The sequence below is a fragment of the Erinaceus europaeus genome, chromosome 4, assembly GCF_950295315.1.
Source record: "Erinaceus europaeus chromosome 4, mEriEur2.1, whole genome shotgun sequence".
Classification (NCBI taxonomy): domain Eukaryota; kingdom Metazoa; phylum Chordata; class Mammalia; order Eulipotyphla; family Erinaceidae; genus Erinaceus; species Erinaceus europaeus.
The window spans coordinates 58,485,702-58,502,808 of NC_080165.1; the positions used below are offsets into that span (position 1 = coordinate 58,485,702).

At 42.2% G+C, this 17,107-nt stretch overlaps 1 protein-coding gene and 1 pseudogene across 1 annotated transcript in view; one reads left to right on the forward strand and one right to left on the reverse strand.

Annotated features, from left to right (window-relative positions):
• The window catches only part of SCUBE3 (signal peptide, CUB domain and EGF like domain containing 3), a 159,993-nt gene that overhangs the window by 78,594 nt on the left and 64,292 nt on the right, over positions 1 to 17,107 (forward strand). The gene's annotated exons all lie outside the window — the stretch shown is intronic.
• On the reverse strand, positions 11,766 to 11,863 carry LOC132538461 (U6 spliceosomal RNA; annotated as a pseudogene).

Consider the following 17,107-nt stretch of genomic DNA (forward strand, 5'->3'; position numbering starts at 1 on the left):
AGAAGAAGAAGAAGAAGAAGAAGAAGAAGAAGAAGAAGAAGAAGAAGAAGTGAAGCAATGCTGCAGGTGTCTATATCTTTACCTCCCCCTTCCCTCTTGATTTCTCTGTCTCCATCCCATAAATAAATAAATAATGTATCTTTTAAATAGCACCTAGATGGCTGCTCATGTGTGAGGCCCTAAGTTTATTTCTGGCCCTAAGTTTATTTCCGGCCCTAAGCAAAAAGGATATGAAGGGACCGGGTGGTGGTGCACCTGGTTGAGCGCACATGTTACAGTGTGCAAGGACCTGGGTATGAGCCCCCAGCCCCTACCTGCAGGGGGAAAGCTTCATGAGTAGTGAAGAAGGGCTGCAGGTCTCTGTCTCTCTACCTCTCTATTGCCCCCTTTCCCTCTCAATTTCTAGCTATCTCTATCCAATAAATAAAGATGATTTAAAAAAAAAAAAAAAAAGGATGTGGAACCTACTGAAGTCATACAGTTACTAAGTGGCAGAGTTGAGTTTGAAACCCAAGTTAGCCCAGGATCTAAAACTTGCTTTCTCTCCTGTTCCTCAAGGGTTATGGTCACCTACTAATGCTACCTCTTCTTCTCCTATAAGGATATTCCTGAGACACTAATATTATCCTTGCTATTTCCTGCATCGACTGTTCTTGATCATTCATTTTTCATGCCACAAGTCATGATAGAGGTACTTCTGCAACCCTCATTCAGAGATGACAACAAGGAAAGTGAATGTCTTTTTTCTGTAGGGTTCAGCAACACTAGGGGCCAGGTGGTGGTGTACCTGCTTGAGTTTATATACTACAATGTGAAAGGACTCAGGTTAATTCCATCATCCCCACCTACCGGGGGGAATAATGCTTCCTGAGCGGTGAAGCAGTACTGCAGGTGTGTCTTTCTCTCTCCCTCTTTATTCCCCTCACCCCCCTCTATTTTTAAATTTTATTACTGATTTAATATTGATTAAAAAATTATGTCAACATGGGTATAATTCCATACCTTTCCTACTACCAGAGTTCTGAATCCCCAATCTCTCCATTGCAAGTCATAGCAGTTCTCCTAAGGCTGAAGACATGGATTAGCTATCATCTCTACAACTATCTGTCTACATTTGTACACAATTGCCCCTTTTTCTTCCAGATCCAGTCCTCTCTTCCCCTCCAAGCTACACATAACCCTATTACTACATCCAAATGTCCCTTGCTTTTTTCTCCTTTCTCTCTGGGTCCTGATAGAGCTGGAGTCCAGAGCACTCTTATCTTCTTCCTCTATCACTTCTCCCCCACTAGGAGTATGGATTAAAATTGTTTTGGGGGTGCAGAAGGTAGGAGTTCTGGCTTCTATAATTTTTCTCCAGTGAACATGGGCATTGGCAAGTCTATCCATAGCCCTAGCCTGTTTCTATCTTTCCCTAGTGGGCCAGACCTCTGGAGAGGTGAGGTTCCAGGACACACTGGTGAAGTCGTCTGCCCAGAGAAGTCAGGATGATAGAAGTCATGATAGTGTCTGCAACTTGGTGTCTGGAAGGCAGAAAGACATAAAGTGAACCAAAATAGTTAATAAACAGGAACCAAAAAGTAAGAACAGAGCAGATAAGCTTATGAGTCTTAGCGTGGAAGGAAGCTAGGAAGTCCATTTTAGGCATGTTTCTAGGGGCCCACGACTATGGTAGTTTCGCTTGAGTTTAATATCTGACATGAAGCTGGATAATAATATTGTCTGAGAAAATGATGTCAGAGTAGAGAACAGGGATAGAAGTTTGGATTAAAGTAGAGAGTAGCTCCCATTCTTGAAAAATTTCTATGAATAAAATTAAGTATTTACCTCTATCCACCTGACCCAAGGCCCATATATATATTTAGCAGCAGAGTCTGTGTAACCTCTAAGTCCCTATTGGTCTGAGCTCTCAGCTCATGGTCACAGCTGGAAACATTGCAGGCTGTACTCATTTCAGGACCAGTGTTCCTTGAGTGATTGGGCAGGATACCCCATCCCTCTCAATTTCTTCTGTCTCTATCTTAAATTTTATCTACAAAAATGGGTCAGGTCAAATTTGGACCTTGGATCTTAATTTGCTAAAATGCACATCAAGATGAGGAGGTGAAATCTATCAAGATAGAAGAGTTAAGTTACAGGGCTTGAGTTAAGTAATAGGATAAGTGTTGCAGTTCAAGAAGTATGCACTCTGGGGCCAGATATCCTGGGAATAATCAGTAATATCTCTCTCACACACACACACTGGAATACTGACAGTTGACATTCATAGGTAAGTGTACACAGAGAATATATATATATATATATATATATTACTTGAGAGGTTTGCCTGTGGCAGACATAAGCCAGGCTTTGAGTTCCAAGGAATTCCTTGTGACTGACTTTACATTCTAAGTAGATGTACCATGTACAGTCCCACTCACTCCATTTTAATGTTGATCTATAATGTTCATCTATTATGGATACAGAAGATGTCTGGCATATGGTTTCATTGGGAATTTGTTGAGGTTTTTGTGAATAAATTCTAAAAACAAGTTTAAAATGTGATTGCTGTTTCTAGATTATGTTTGTTAAAAGGTGTGTCACCTAAGTCCTGTGTTATCCTTTTTAAGATTTTTGAATGTTTAGCCTATAGTTTTCTGAGCATTCAGTCATGTAGCACAGATATGTTCATTTTTCCTTGGTTTCTATCAGTGTTTGCTCTATATTCTCTGAAACCTGATTGTTAAAAGTCATATAAATTTTAGGAATGGAGCTGGACTGTGGTGCACCTGGCTGAGCACATACAAGGACTCAGGGACTCAGGTTCAAGCCCCCATCCCCACCTACGGGGGAAGCTTCACAAGTGGTGAAATAGTGCTGCAGGTGTCTCTCTGGCTCTCTCTACTTCCCCATTCCCTCTTAACTTCTCTTTTGTTTCTGTCCAAAATAAGTAAATAAAATATTTAAAAGAAGAAGAAAAAATAAAGGAAAGAAGAAATGAAAGAGGGAGTTGGGCAGTAGCACAGAGGGTTAAGTGCACGTGGCGTGAAGCGAAGGACCTGCAGAAGAATCCTGGTTTGAGCCCCCGGCTCCCCACCTGCAAGGGAGTCGCTTCAAAGGCAGTGAAACAGATCTACAGGTGTCTGTCTTTCTCTCCCCCTTTCTGTCTTCCTCTCCTCTCTCCATTTCTTTCTGTCCTATCCAATGACAGCCACAACAACAATAATAATAATAACCACAACAATGATAAAACAACAATGGCAACAAAAAGGGAAAAAATGGTTTCCAGGAGCAGTGGATTCGTGGTGCAGGCACTGAGTCCCAGCAATAACCTTGGAGGCAAAAAAAAAAAAAAAAGAAAAATTTCAGGACTTGCAATATAGCTCACCTGGATAGTACACCTGCTTTGCTATGCTTGAGACCCAGGTTGGAGTCTGGCCTCTATTGCACTGGGGGAAGCTTCAGTATGGTAATGTTCTTCCCTCTTTCCCTCTGTGTCTCTGTCTTTCTGTCTGAAAAAAGCCCAAAACTATAAAGCCCTAGCCATGACAAAAGAGAGAGAGGAAAAAAAATCATCGAAATTTTATGTAGTTGAGGTTGGCAGAATAGCTCACCTGAGAGCCTGCTTTACTATGTGTGCAACCATGTTCGAGCCTGGCTCCCAGTCCATTGGAGGAAGCTTTGGTGCTGTGGTATCTTTCCCTATTTCTTTCTATCTCTGTCTCTATTTCTCTGTGAGTGTCCAAAAACATCAACCCAGAACAGTGAAATCCCAATAATAACAATAAATATCAAATTTATATATCTGTATGATTATGACTTTTATTAACACACATTCTTTGTTTCTTTTGGTGCTTCATAACTTTTTTTTGTTACTGTCAATTATTTGACATGGTATTTCTTTTCTTTTCCTTTTTTCTTTCTTTTTTGCCTCCAGGGTTATCACTGGGGCTTGGTGCCTGCATTATGAATCCGCTGCTCCTGGCCACCATTTTTTGTTGTTGTTACTATTGTTGTTGTTGCACTATGATACCACTGCTTCTGGCTGCTATTTTTTATTGTTGTTGTTGTTGTTATTGTTGTTGGACAAGACAGAGGTTGAGAGAAGAAGGGAAGACAGGTCTGGGGAAGAAGATGCCTGTAGACCTGCTTTACCACTTGTGAAGTGACACTCCCCATAGGTAGGGAGCCGGGGCTTGAACCCAGCCAGATCCTTTCACTGGTCCTTGAACTTTGCACCATGTACACTTCTTCTTCTAGCGTTTGCCACCATGTACACTTAATCCGGTGCACTCATGCCAGGTGCCCTATGGTATTTCTTTATATTCAAAATGTTCTATCATTTAGTTTCAAATACATCTTTGTAAAAAATACAATAGAATTTTGCCCTCTAATAAAGGAATTTTGGGAGGCAGGTGGTGGCACACCTGGTTAAATGCACACATTATAGCACACAGGGACCTGGGTTCAGACCCCAGTTCCCCACCTATGGGGGAAAGCTATAGCCATGAAGCAGGGCTGCAGGTGCCTCTCTGTCTCTTTCCCTCTCTATCTCCCCCTCCCGTCCAATTTCTTCCTGTCTCTATTTAATAAATATAAATAAAACATAAAAATAAAAAGGTTCCTAAAAAAGGAATTTTCTCTTTTTGTGTAGAAGTAATCATATTTTAGACTTATGCATTTTGCATTTACTTATTTTGCTTTCTCATTACCTTTTTTCTTATTTTCTACTTTTTTTGTCAAATGTTTTGTTTGTACCCCCAACTCCTTTTTAGTTCATGCTAACGGTTTAAAAGTTTATTTTCCTGTATTTTTTAGCTTACAATTCTTCCATCAATAGCTATAGTTCATCAGGACTTCCTCCTCTCCCTTTAACTTTCCTCATCCTACACCATTTGCCAACCCCCATACTGAGATCATCAAGGTAGATTATAGTTCCAATTTGCTCTTTTAAAAAATGTTTACACTATGCCTCAATAACTATTTAGACATCACTAACAGTTTTACTCACTTCTTTGTTCACTAGAATATCAGCATCCCACATCTTCCTCTTTCTTGAAGTAACTTTTTTTTTTCCTTTTCATTACATTGAAACACACCCCTACTAATTCTTTGAAGAATATGAGGGTGGCAAACTTTGTCCTCATAAAACAAAATAACCTTCAATTTCCCCCTGCCCCACCCATTTGAAGACTTCATTTCCCTCTGGACTTTTAGAGATAGTGTTCTATTGTCTTTTAACATCAGTCCCATTTTAATGTTATTTTACTGGTGACCTGCTTTTTCTCTCTGGAAACTACAAGAATTTTTCTTTTTCCCTATATTTCTCTTGTTTTGGAATTTCACTATAATGTGTGTATGTGTGAGTCTTATTCCTGGAAAAGTCCAATTGGATGATATCTCTCATCAGCAACTGGAAATTTTTCTTTTATTACCTCTTTTATTTTTTATTTATTTTTTATTATTGGATAGAGACAGAGAAAAATTGAGAGGGGAGGGTGAGATAGAGAGGGGAAGAGACAGAGTAATACCTGCAGCCTTGCTTCATCACTTGTGAAGCTTTCCCCTGCAGGTGGGAACCAGGGGCTTGAACCTGGGTCCTTGTACACTGTAATGTGTGCATTTAACCAGGTGCGCCACCACCTGGCCCTTATTACCTCTTTGTTTTCTCTCTTCTATTCTTCAAAGCTCTGTCCTTCTGGAGTGCCTATTAGAAATAAATGTTTTTACACTTCTCTTGGATTTCCCATCTTTTTTCTTTTTAATCCTTTTTACTATGTTTAAGTTTTTTTTTTTTTTTTGCCTCCAGGGTTATTGCTGGGGCTTAGTGCCTGCACTACAAATCCACTGCTCCTGGTGACTATTTTATCCCTTTCTGTTGCTCTTGTTGTTGTTGTTGTTTTTCTTTATCGTTGTTGCTATTATTGCTGTTATTGTTGGATAGGACAGAGAGAAATGGAGAGAGGAGGGGAAGACAGAGAAGGGGAGAGATAGACACTTGCAGACCTGCTTCATCGCTTGTGAAGCGACTCCCCTGCAGGTGGGGAGCCAGGAGCTTGAACCCAGGTCCTTACACCGGTCCTTGCGCTTTGCACCACATGCGCTTTGTGTTTTAAGATTTCTTTAGCTTAGTCTTCCTCATAAATATCTCAGACCATTTCAGACGGAGTTTCAAATTCTGCTTATCAGTTTTTAATTTCTAAGACATCTGGTTGATTTTTTTAAATGGAACTATTGTTATTTTGCATCTCTTAAAGATAATTTCAAGGAAACTGGTTTTTATTGCTGTTCATTCTGTTCTCTATTTCTGTGAGCATTAACTCTTCTCTGTGTTTAGCTAAAGCTAAGCTATCCAATATAGTAGCTGCTTGCTACTTAAATTTAAACTAATTAAAATTAAATCCAATTAATTAAAATTTAACTTCCTGGTTTCAATAGCATATTTCAACAGCCATATGTGGTATGTGGCTACATACTGGCCAGATCAAATACAGAATATTCCACCACCACAGAAAGTTGTCTTGGATAGTACTGGCTTATAGTTTCTAATGTTCTATTCATCTTTGAGTTTGAGAATACATATTTTCCAGCTTTGTGCTCACTATAGCTTGCCACTGGTTGTTGAGGGGAAGGAGGAGGTAAGTGAGTAGTCTGTTAGCAGAGTTTTACCCAGAAGAGTGCTCCCTATCTTCCTCTGAAAGTGTCAGTAGCTCCTAGGAGAATCATTCCATCTCTAGTACCAGAACCTAGAGATAAAATCTGCAATTGCCAGGGATACACAAGGAACTTCTCGGGATATTTTGAGTTCTCCCAATGGAATTAATTAAAAAAATATTCCCTAATGTATTGTGATATGCAAAGTAATAAATTCTTTCTCAGATTAATAGTGGGAGCAAAACTAAAAAAAGATAAAAATAAATATTCTCCAACATTAGCTTAAGAAGTAAAATAATATTGACCTGGGCCACCACATGGGAATGAAAAAAGATTCACTACTGGTGAAGTAGGATTACAGTGTCTTTTCTGTCATCTCTATTTCCCTCTGTCTGTCATCCTCTATCTAAAGGAAAGAGAAAAGAAAAAATTAGCACTGTGAGCAATGGAGTCAGGTAGACATTGAACCCCAGTAATAGCCCTAGTGGCTAAAAGAAAATGGGTCGAGGGAAGTGGTGACACACCCAAGTTGAAACTACACATTGTCATGCACAAGGATGTGGATTCAAATGTCCACTCCCCACCTTAGGGAGAAGGCTTCACAAGAAGTGAAGTAGAGCCACAGGTGTCTCTCTTTCTCTCCCCCTCCCATCTCAAATTCTGTTTTCTCAAATTAAAAAAATAAATAAATAAATAACAGGGAAAAAAAAGAAGTGAAATAATATTAATAAAGTTTACCTATCATTTTGTGGATCAGAGCAGGAGAAAGGGCTTCTTGCCAACTTTATCCAAACTTCAATAATACCTTTGTATAAGCATTGCTCTGCTCTTTGCAGGTACATTTTGAAACAAACATTTCTCTAAAGCTGGTACTTTCCAGAATCAGATATTCCTTTAGTCATATCTGATGTTGGTGACCCCAGCTACTCTGGTCTTCTTGGATCCCTTGAACCAGCTCTGAGGTCACAAAGGAAGTCTAAGAACTGACCAGACAAATGAACCTAGACCGATATAGAGAGGCCTGGGAGCCACATGGGAGAGGCCGGGGACCTGGCTCCCAACCTTCCCTCCGTCTCTTGATGTGTTTGCCTAAGAATCACCTGAGAGTCCACAAGTCCCACTCCTGGAGACAGTGAAAATATAGCTTGGTTTGAGAATCACTGGCTTATTTAGTGGGATGATGGGAAAAGTGCTCAAGATGGGCCACCTACTTTGCAGTTTGTGGCTAATGTCCAAGTGCCTGGAATCTCTAATAGCCAGATCACAATTGCTGTGAGTGAACGAGACATTGAGTGGATGTGGAGATGGACAGCGTAAGGGACCTCCTTAGACTAAGAGGGTGAGAAGTTGTAACACTCACTGGGGATATCATAAGGACAAGAGAGATACAATAGGTACAACTGAAGGAAATTGAAATGAATGATTGCTGTAGGCCTCTTTCCCTCCCACAGTGATATCACTCTCAAACCCCAAAGATCAACAGAAGGCCAGAAAATTCCCCCATCTAGAAATTTTTTTTAAACTTTAATTGCTATTCTACTGAGGAGTCCAACTCCAGCTTTGAGAAGATATATTTACTGGTTAGATTTGCAGTAATGATTATTATTGTTACTGTTAGGAAGAATACACTCATTGTCTCCAAGTGAGCTCACAATGCTGCACAAACATGACCTCATTTCTCCTCTAAACGGGGCAGGTATTGTTAACTCTGTTTTGCAAAAGAAGGACACGGAGGTCCATTGCAGTCCAATGCCTTGAGCAAGGCCACACATCAAGAGAGGGAGGGAAGGTTGGGAACCAGGTCCCAGGCCTCTCCCATGTGGCTCCCAGAGCTCTCTATATCAGTCTAGGTTCATTTGTCCGGTCAGTTTTTTTACTTCCTTTGTGACCTCAGAGCTGGTTTAAGGGGTCCAAGAAGACCAGAGTAGCTGGGGTCACCAACATCAGATATGACTAAAGGAATAAGCACTACTTTAAAAAAACTCGGGGAAGTCTAAGTGCAGGATTAGCAATCAAATTCTTCCTTGGTTTGGCCCCTGTTTCACTAGTTGCCAACCAGGTTGACTTCTCCCCTTATTTGCCCAGTAAGAGACAAAGCTACTCTGACTTTCACTCCAGGATCCACATAGATTGAATCATTTTCACACTAGATTTTTCCTTCTGCTCCAGGAAGAGTTTCTGCAACCTCAGTGCCCCTTGTGTCAATTGCAATTTTGGCCACTGTATTTTTCTTCTCCTGTCCCCTAAGTTGTGCCCCAGCACACATTTTGCCTTTCCCACCTCAAGTTTTAAGCTTTCTCATGCCCAAGAAGCCTTCTTTGGCCTTTCAGAAGTGTTTCTCTCTCCCTTTCTGAACGCCTGCCACCGTTGTTCATCCATCCCACAGATAAGTTACTCAGGACCTACTGTGTGTAGCAGGAACTATGGGTGATCTGGAGGAGATAATAGGGAGCAGACCAACATAGTCCCTCCTCTAATGGAGTTTACATTAGTGAAGGAGACAGGAAAAACAAAATAAGCAATTCTGTGAATCCCATATTTAAGAGTTGGGGAGGTGGGGAGTGGGTAGGTGGTAGCACACTGGCTTAAATACACACAGTGTGAAGTGCAAGGACCTGCACAAGGATCCAGGTTGGAGCTCCTGGCTCTCCACCTGTGTGTGTGGAGGGGCGGGGAGGGTGGCACTTCACTGCTTATGAGGCAGGTCTGCAGGCGTCTGTCTTTCTCTCCCCCTCTGTTTTCCCCTCCTCTCTTGATTTCTCCCTGTCCTATCCAATAACAACAATAGCAGCAACAACAGCAACAAATACAAAAATGGAAAAAAAAAAAAGTTGGCTACCAGGAGGAGCAGTGGATTTGTAGTACAGGCACCCAGCCCCAGGAATAGCCCTGGAGGCAATAAAATAAAATTAAAAAAGAGTTGTCATAATGTGTATAAAATGGCCTTCAAGAAAGTCCAGTGGTAGCACAGCTGGTGAGGCATAGTTGGCGCAAAGTGCAAGGACTGGCGTAAAGATCCTGTTTTGAGCTCCCGACTCCCCACCTGCAGGGGAGTCGCTTGACAAGTGGTGAAGCAGGTCTGCAGGTGTCTATCTTTCTCTCCCCCTCTCTGTCTTCTCCTCCTCTCTCCATTTCTCTCTGTCCTATCCAACAACAATGACATTAATAATAACAACAATAATAACTACAACAATAAAACAAGGGCAACAAAAGAGAATAAATAAATATTAAAAATAAATAAATAAAACGGCCTTCAAAACATACCCCAAACCTGTTGATATCTCTCCACCATCTAATTTATTCACAAAATAGCCTGTCTTGTCTAAGTGCATCCAAAAAGTTTGTGTGACTAAAGGTGATATCAGAGGAAAGCAGGGAGCAAGCAAGGCTAGAGAGGGCAATAATAGCCTATGCAGGACTTTGGAGTCCATGCCAAGCAGTTGAATTCCAAGCTCAGACAATAGGAAAACATTACAGGACATTAACCATGGAATAATATAATTTGATCTATAACAGAGATTTCTGTGAGTAAGAAGGGGTAAGAAACAGTTGGTAAGTCTGGAGACTTTTTTTTTTGCCTCCAGGGTTATTACTGGGGCTTAGTGCTGGCACTACAAATCCACTGATCATGGTGGCCATTTTCTTCCATTTTATTGGCTAGCACAGAGAGAAACTGAGAGGTGAAAGGGAGACAGGGAGAAAAGCAGACACCTGCAGCCTTGGGAAGCTTACTCCCTGCAGGTGAGGAGCTGGGGTCTTGAACCCAGACCCTGGCATGGGTCCTTGAGCTTTGTATTATGTGCACTTAACCAAGTGTGCCACTGCCTGGTGTGTGTGTGTGTGTGTGTGTGTGTGTGTGTGTGTGTGTTAGTTACTGGAACCTATAAGGTGGAGAGAGGCCAGAGGAACTGTTAAACATCCTGTGACGCTCAGGGCAATACACACAACAAGTTCCAGTAGTGCTGAGGTTGTGAAACTCTGCTCTAAGACAATTCCTGTTGCTAAATAAAGAATAGACCCTTAGCTGGAGACAGCTCAGTGGTAGAATGCATACTTGACACATACAAGGTCCTGGGGGTGATCCCCAGCACCACAAAAAGAAAAGACAGAAGGATAAAGTCTTAAGCCCCCAGGAGGGAAATTAAGGAGACTATCTGAGAGAACACTTAAATTAAGCACATATGGTCCTCATCTTTCCTCCTCCTCACAGCAGCTGCAGCCGTGAAGGTGGAGCTGCATGGTTTCTGCAGGTATAAGATCTACCCTGATGTGGGGCAGACACTGTGCCAGGACAGATGGGAAGGTTTTCCAATTTCTTTTTTTTTCCCCTTGTTGTTGTTGTTATTGTTGTTATAGCTGTTGCTGTTGGATAGGACAGAGAGAAAGGGAGAAATGGAGAGAGGAGGGGAAGACAGAGAGGGGGAGAGAAAGATAGACACCTGCAGACCTGCTTTACCACCTGTGAAGTGACCCCCCTGCAGGTGGGGAACAATTTCTTAATGCAATTTTCAGGTTTGCACTCCTTTCTAGTACGTATTCTAAGCAAATAAACTGGACTATCTTCTAACGAAGAAGACACAAATAAAGATAGCTGGAATAAATTAAAACAAAAGAGAGCTACCAGGGGCTGGGCAAATAGTATACTGATTATGCAAAAAGACTTTCATGCCTGAGGCTCCAAGTCCCAGGTTCAATTATCTCACCACCATAAGCCAGAGCTGAGCAGTGTCCTGATAAGGAGGGCAGGGAGCTGGCGGAATGCTATCAAGGCTGCCAAGGTAGCTAAGAAGGCCAAGTAAGTGTCTAAAATGACAGCAATTGTCACCTCACCAAGTTATTGGAAAATTCAGAATTGTAAGTAAAGATCTGACTATAACAACAATAATTAACTTCATAGAAAAGGTGGTGACCTGTGGTCCAGGAGGTGGCACAGTAAGTAAAGCATTGGACTCTCAAGCATGAGGTCCTGAGTTCAATCCCTGGCAGCACATGTACCAGAGTGATGTCTGGCTCTTTCTCTTTCCTTCTGTCTTTCTCATTGATAAATAAATAAAAATATTTAAAAAGAAAGAAAGAAAAGGTGGTGACCTGCCAAAACCTCTCTATGTGTTCAAGATCTCATTTTCTTTTTTAAAAATATGGACAGTGTCACTAACTTGTGTGTCACCCTTGCACAGGAGCCACACTAATCATCTGTGTATCATTTATATACGGGTGCTACAGTGAGCAGGTGTCACCATCCTTCCTGGTGTGGGACCTCTGCCTCCTGTTAGGTGACAGCCACCAACTAGCCCAACACATCTTCTCAAACAGCACCGTATGCATTTTAGCAGACGCACCCCGGTGACAATGTCATAAACCACAAAAAATCAGGCTGGCTGAGCCAAGGAAGAGCCATTCTGAAGCCACCTGTTCTCTAGAGGAGGAGAGAGGTGACAGAGGCCAATCACAAGTATGTCCCTTCCCTGTCATGCCAGCTGCTACCAACTCAGCACTTTCTTCCTCCTTACCCTCCTGAATGCCAGGCCTTGGCAGGGCTGCAGAGGATCTAGGCACTGAAGGTATGTGATGCCTAGTTCTCAGTTTATGTGTATTTATGCCAGCATTTAAGTCTATCATTTCCATTCTCACCATGTAAATCTACATCTAGCTAAAGAGCTCTCTCTCTTCTTATCTCTGCCCCCTAACCTGAGGTCCTTCAGCTTTAGGAAAACTGTGATTGAGCTGAGCTAAAAGCGGGATGTCTCCTCAGGGGTGAGGTTGTAAAAAAAATTTTTTTGAAGTAAAATTTTTTAAATTCTATTTATTTTAATTTAAAAAGAGAGAGATGCAGAAAGACCAGAGCAATACTCAGCTCTGGCTTATATTGATGCTGAACATGAAAGTCTTTTGCATAACCATTATGCTGTCTTCCAGAGTTCAAAAGTTTATCTTTTTTTTTAAGTTTTTTAAAAAAATTTTAAATATTTATTTATTCCTTTTACTGACCTTGTTGTTTTATTGTTGTAGTTATTATTGATGTCACTGTTGTTGGCTAGGACAGAGAGAAATGGAGAGAGGAGGGGAAGACAGAGAGGGGGAGATAAAGGAGGGGGCACCTGCAGACCTGCTTCCCCACCTGTGAAGGGACTCCCCTGCAGGTGGGGAAAGTTTGTCTTTTTTACCCCAGGTATGAACCATGCTTTTTTATCACTTTTTTTTAAATTGTTGCTGTCATTCTGAGCTGACTTTTTCAGATAGAGATACAGAGCAAAAGACATCATAGCACTGAAGCTTTCTCCAATGCAGTGGGGGCTGGATTCAAACCTGGGTATAAAGCAATGTACTATTTAGCTGAACTATTCTTCTGGCCTTCTTTTACTTTCATAGAAGCTTTTGTTGCTATTGCTTTTTTAAATTTTTTATTTTTTATTATTATTATTTTACCTTTAGTAGGGGTAAGAATATGTGCCAAGAAAACTCTGAAGAAAAATATAGAAATCTTACCAACAGTTGTGTTTACTATAAACCATTACCCCCCCAGTAAAAGTATAAAAAGAAAGTATAGAAACATTTTTGAGAAAGTGGACACTGGACAGAAAACTTTGTATGTAATTTAGGAGATTCCCAGATCTCTTTGAAGCCTATCTGTGATTTTTAAAAATATTTATTTATTTACTTGTTCCCTTTTGTTGCCCTTGTTTTATTGTTGTAGTTATTATTGTTGCTGTTATTGATGTCGTTGTTGTTGGATAGGACAGAGAGAAATGGAGAGAGGAGGGGAAGAGAGAGGGGGAGAGAAAGATAGACACCTGCAGACCTGCTTCACCGCCTATGAAACGAACTCCCCTGCAGGTGGGGAGCTGAACCGGGATCCTTGAGCCGGTCCTTGAGCTTTGCGCCACCTGCACTTAACCCACTGCGCTACCGCCTGACTCCCTATCCATGATTTTATAAACTAATTCAGAGCAAGATGTAAATGACTAACAAGTTTCAATATACGTCCATTTTAATGAGGAGTAGAACCCTTAAGTCAAAGGAACCAGAGTTCTTAGTGGGGGGGGACTGTTCCCTCAGTGGGTTGAGCACTCTGAAGAGGAGGGGAGAGCAGATTCTGGAGCCTTTCCACATCCCTACTGTATCTACTGAGTTTGGGGGCCCAGGAGGAAGTCAGTGATAGATCACATACTCTGCATGTGTGAGAACATGAGTTCGACCTCAGACACCAGAAATGATGGAACAATGCTGAGCTCTTTCACTTTCTCATAAATATAAAATAAAATAAATTAGGTTTGGAGGTGGGGAAGAAAGGGCAACAAGGGACTGTCTTTATGCTAACTTGGAATCAAAAGATTACCAGAAACTCAACTCAACGGGGATTGCTCAAAACACAATACCAGATATTTCTGGTTGGCCCAGAGCATCTGATCTCATTAATGGATCAATAAAAATTAGTGGGGGACAAAGGCCAAGCCCTGGTAGCTCAAATGAATCTAATCTGTAAGAGGGAGTAATCTCATAAAGAGCTCTGACTGAGCAAAGGGAGGAATCATTGTGTTTCATTAACTTTAATAGTGCTTGTTAGTTTGACTTCCAAGGGCTGTGGGACAGGAGAGAGAAAGCCAGACTCATCATCAAGGTTCAGGAACAGGCTGGCTCACACAGACCCCCCCAGACCCCCAAAGCCAAGTTGGAAATAGGAGCTCTTGTTTCCCCCACAGGCTCCTCAGCCCAGCACGACATCCTGGCTGTATCCAGGCTTCAAGGACTAATTCTTTCCTGCCTGGGTGAGGAAAGACAGGGACAAATAGCTTGGGACAAATCATCTCCAGACTTGGGTAGGCTACCTGGGACTGAATGAAAACTCATAGAAACACATAGAAAACTTCCCTAGAGACAACAAAAATCCAACTCCAACACCATCTTGCCTCCACCAGAAGATCCCACTGTCCAACACCCAGCCTGGAGACCATTGTCAATGACAGCTACATCCCTACTCTACTCTAGACATGTCCACTGCCAGACAACAAGGAAGAGAGAGAGAGAAAGACACTAAACAATTGGGGCTAGTAAAACATATCATCAAATTATCCTCTGTGATCAATGGCCTGGAGGCAGTGAGTGACCACTGGACTGGAAAAGCCCCAATAGTCCCCTATCACAGCCCGGGAGCAGTTTCCTCTCAGCACCTTGCCCCCCTGCCTTGCCTCCTGCTCTCTCTCTCTTTCTCTCTCTCTCTCTCTTTCGCTCTCTCCCTCTCTCTCTCCCTCTCTCTCTTTTCTCCAGTATGTTTCTTGTTCAATTCTTTTTTTAAAAAAATATTATCTTTATTTATTTATTGGATAGAGATAGCCAGAAACTGAGAGGGAAGGGAAAGAGAGAGAGAGAGGGAGGGAGGGAGAGAGAGAGAGACCAACCTGTGGCACTGCTTCACTACTTGCAAATCTTTCCATCACAGGTGGGGACCAGGGGCTCAAACCTGGGCCCTTGGACATTGTATGTGTACTCAGCCAGGTGTGCCACCACCCAGTTCAATTCTTTCTGTGCCTTTTTCTTTCTTTTTTTAATCTTTCTTTTCTCCACCCCCTTCTTTTCTTTTATTATTTTAAAATTTGATAGGACAGAGAGAAATTGAGAGGGGAGGAGGAGATCGAGAGGGAGAGACACAGAGAGGCATCTGCAGCATTGCTTCACTGCTTGTGAAGCCTCCCCCCTGCAGGTGGGGACCACGGGCTGGAATCTGGGTCCCTGTGCATGGGAATGTGCTCAGCCAGGTGCGTCACTGCCTGCCACCCCACCCACCCCACCCCATGTCCTTTTCTTTTTCCCTTCTCTCAGTTCTCTTCCTGAGTCCACAATGACATAAATTCACAAAACATTGGTGAAATCCTACAGAGCACACAAAGCCAAGTGTATACAAAACCCATTTATGGCAAGTCAGCCATAGTGCCATTAAAGTTCGAAGGGTACCCAATACTTAAGCAACAGTGCCAATTCATTAGCACCAGGTGACAGATTTGTCACCATCTAGCACCATCCACCTTTCCAGTATTATTTACACTTTAACTCTTATCTCAGCTTGAGCCAGATTAATTCTCTGGAGACATTCCCAAGTCCTCGCTTACCTTATTCCCACCAGCTGAAAAGCACTCACCCTCTTCACCCAGCTCCATGTATGAGGATCCTATGTATTCCGTGAGATTAACTATTCCGCCCTCTTCTCTTGTTTGTCCCCATGCCTCCAGCTGGACTTAATCTGTCTCCTTTATGCCCTCATTAGACTTTTATGTTGACACCTCCATATTTGGGCATTTTCCATGTTCTGCCTTATATTTTAATTATTTAGATGTGACTCTCTCTCCTGCCTAGCTGTGAACTGGAAGGAGAAAGCTTGCCATCTCTAAATTCCCATGTCCTCTAAACTCCTAACACAAACACAGTAAATGCACAACTGAATCAAAAGAATATCACAGTCATTAAAAATTGAGCTTAGGGAGTTGGGCGGTAGCACAGCGGGTCAAGCGCAGGTGGCCTAAAGTGCAAGGACCAGCGTAAGGATCCCGGTTCGAGCACCCAGCTCCCCACCTGCAGGGGAGTCACTTCACAAGCGGCGAGGCAGGTCTGTAGGTGTCTATCTTTCTCTCCCCCTCTCTGTCTTCCCCTCCTCTCTCCATTTCTCTCTGTCCTATTCAACAACAACGACATCAATAACAACAACAGTGAAACAATAAGGGCAACAAAGGGAATAAATAAATATTTTTTTAAAAGTTGAGCCTATGGGTATGAAGAAAAACACATAAAATTAATTCCACATCTTAAAGATGTATTTCTTTGGATTTTTTTTTTTTTTTTTTTTTACCAGAGCACTGCTCAGCTCTGGCTTATGGTGGTGTGGGGGACTTCGGAGCCTCAGGCATGAGAGTCTCTTTGCATAACCATTATGCTATCTCCCTCACCTGATTTCTTTCTTTATATGTGAATGAGAGAGAGAACAAACCAGACCATCATTCTGGCATATGTGGTATGAGGAATCAAATGCAGGATTTTACACTTGCAAGTCCTGTGCTCTACTGCTACGCCACCTCCCAGCCGCTAAGTTCCCATCTTAACCTCACTGATGTGGTTGTATTTTCCTTACAATAACGCCACTTGCAAGTTTGTTGGGAGCACCGTGTTTCTACACCGGCTCCTCAAGGTCTTATTTCCACACCTCACCAACGGCTGGAATGATATGTGAGATGGCGGCACCTCCTGGTGATGGGTGGCATTACTGTTTGGGTCCACCAAAGAAGCCCTGGCTCTTCAAGGATAGCAACAGGCTTGGACTAGGGAGTAGGGTGGCTGTGGAGGATAAAACAAAGAGGACTACAGTGAGTTTCTCTTCTTCTTCAGTCCCCCCCTCCCGAATTATCAAGGAAAGGAACATCACTGAGTGAACTTCTGAGCTTGTTCCCCTGCAGCCTGATATTTGCAAAATATCAGGATTTGGAGAATC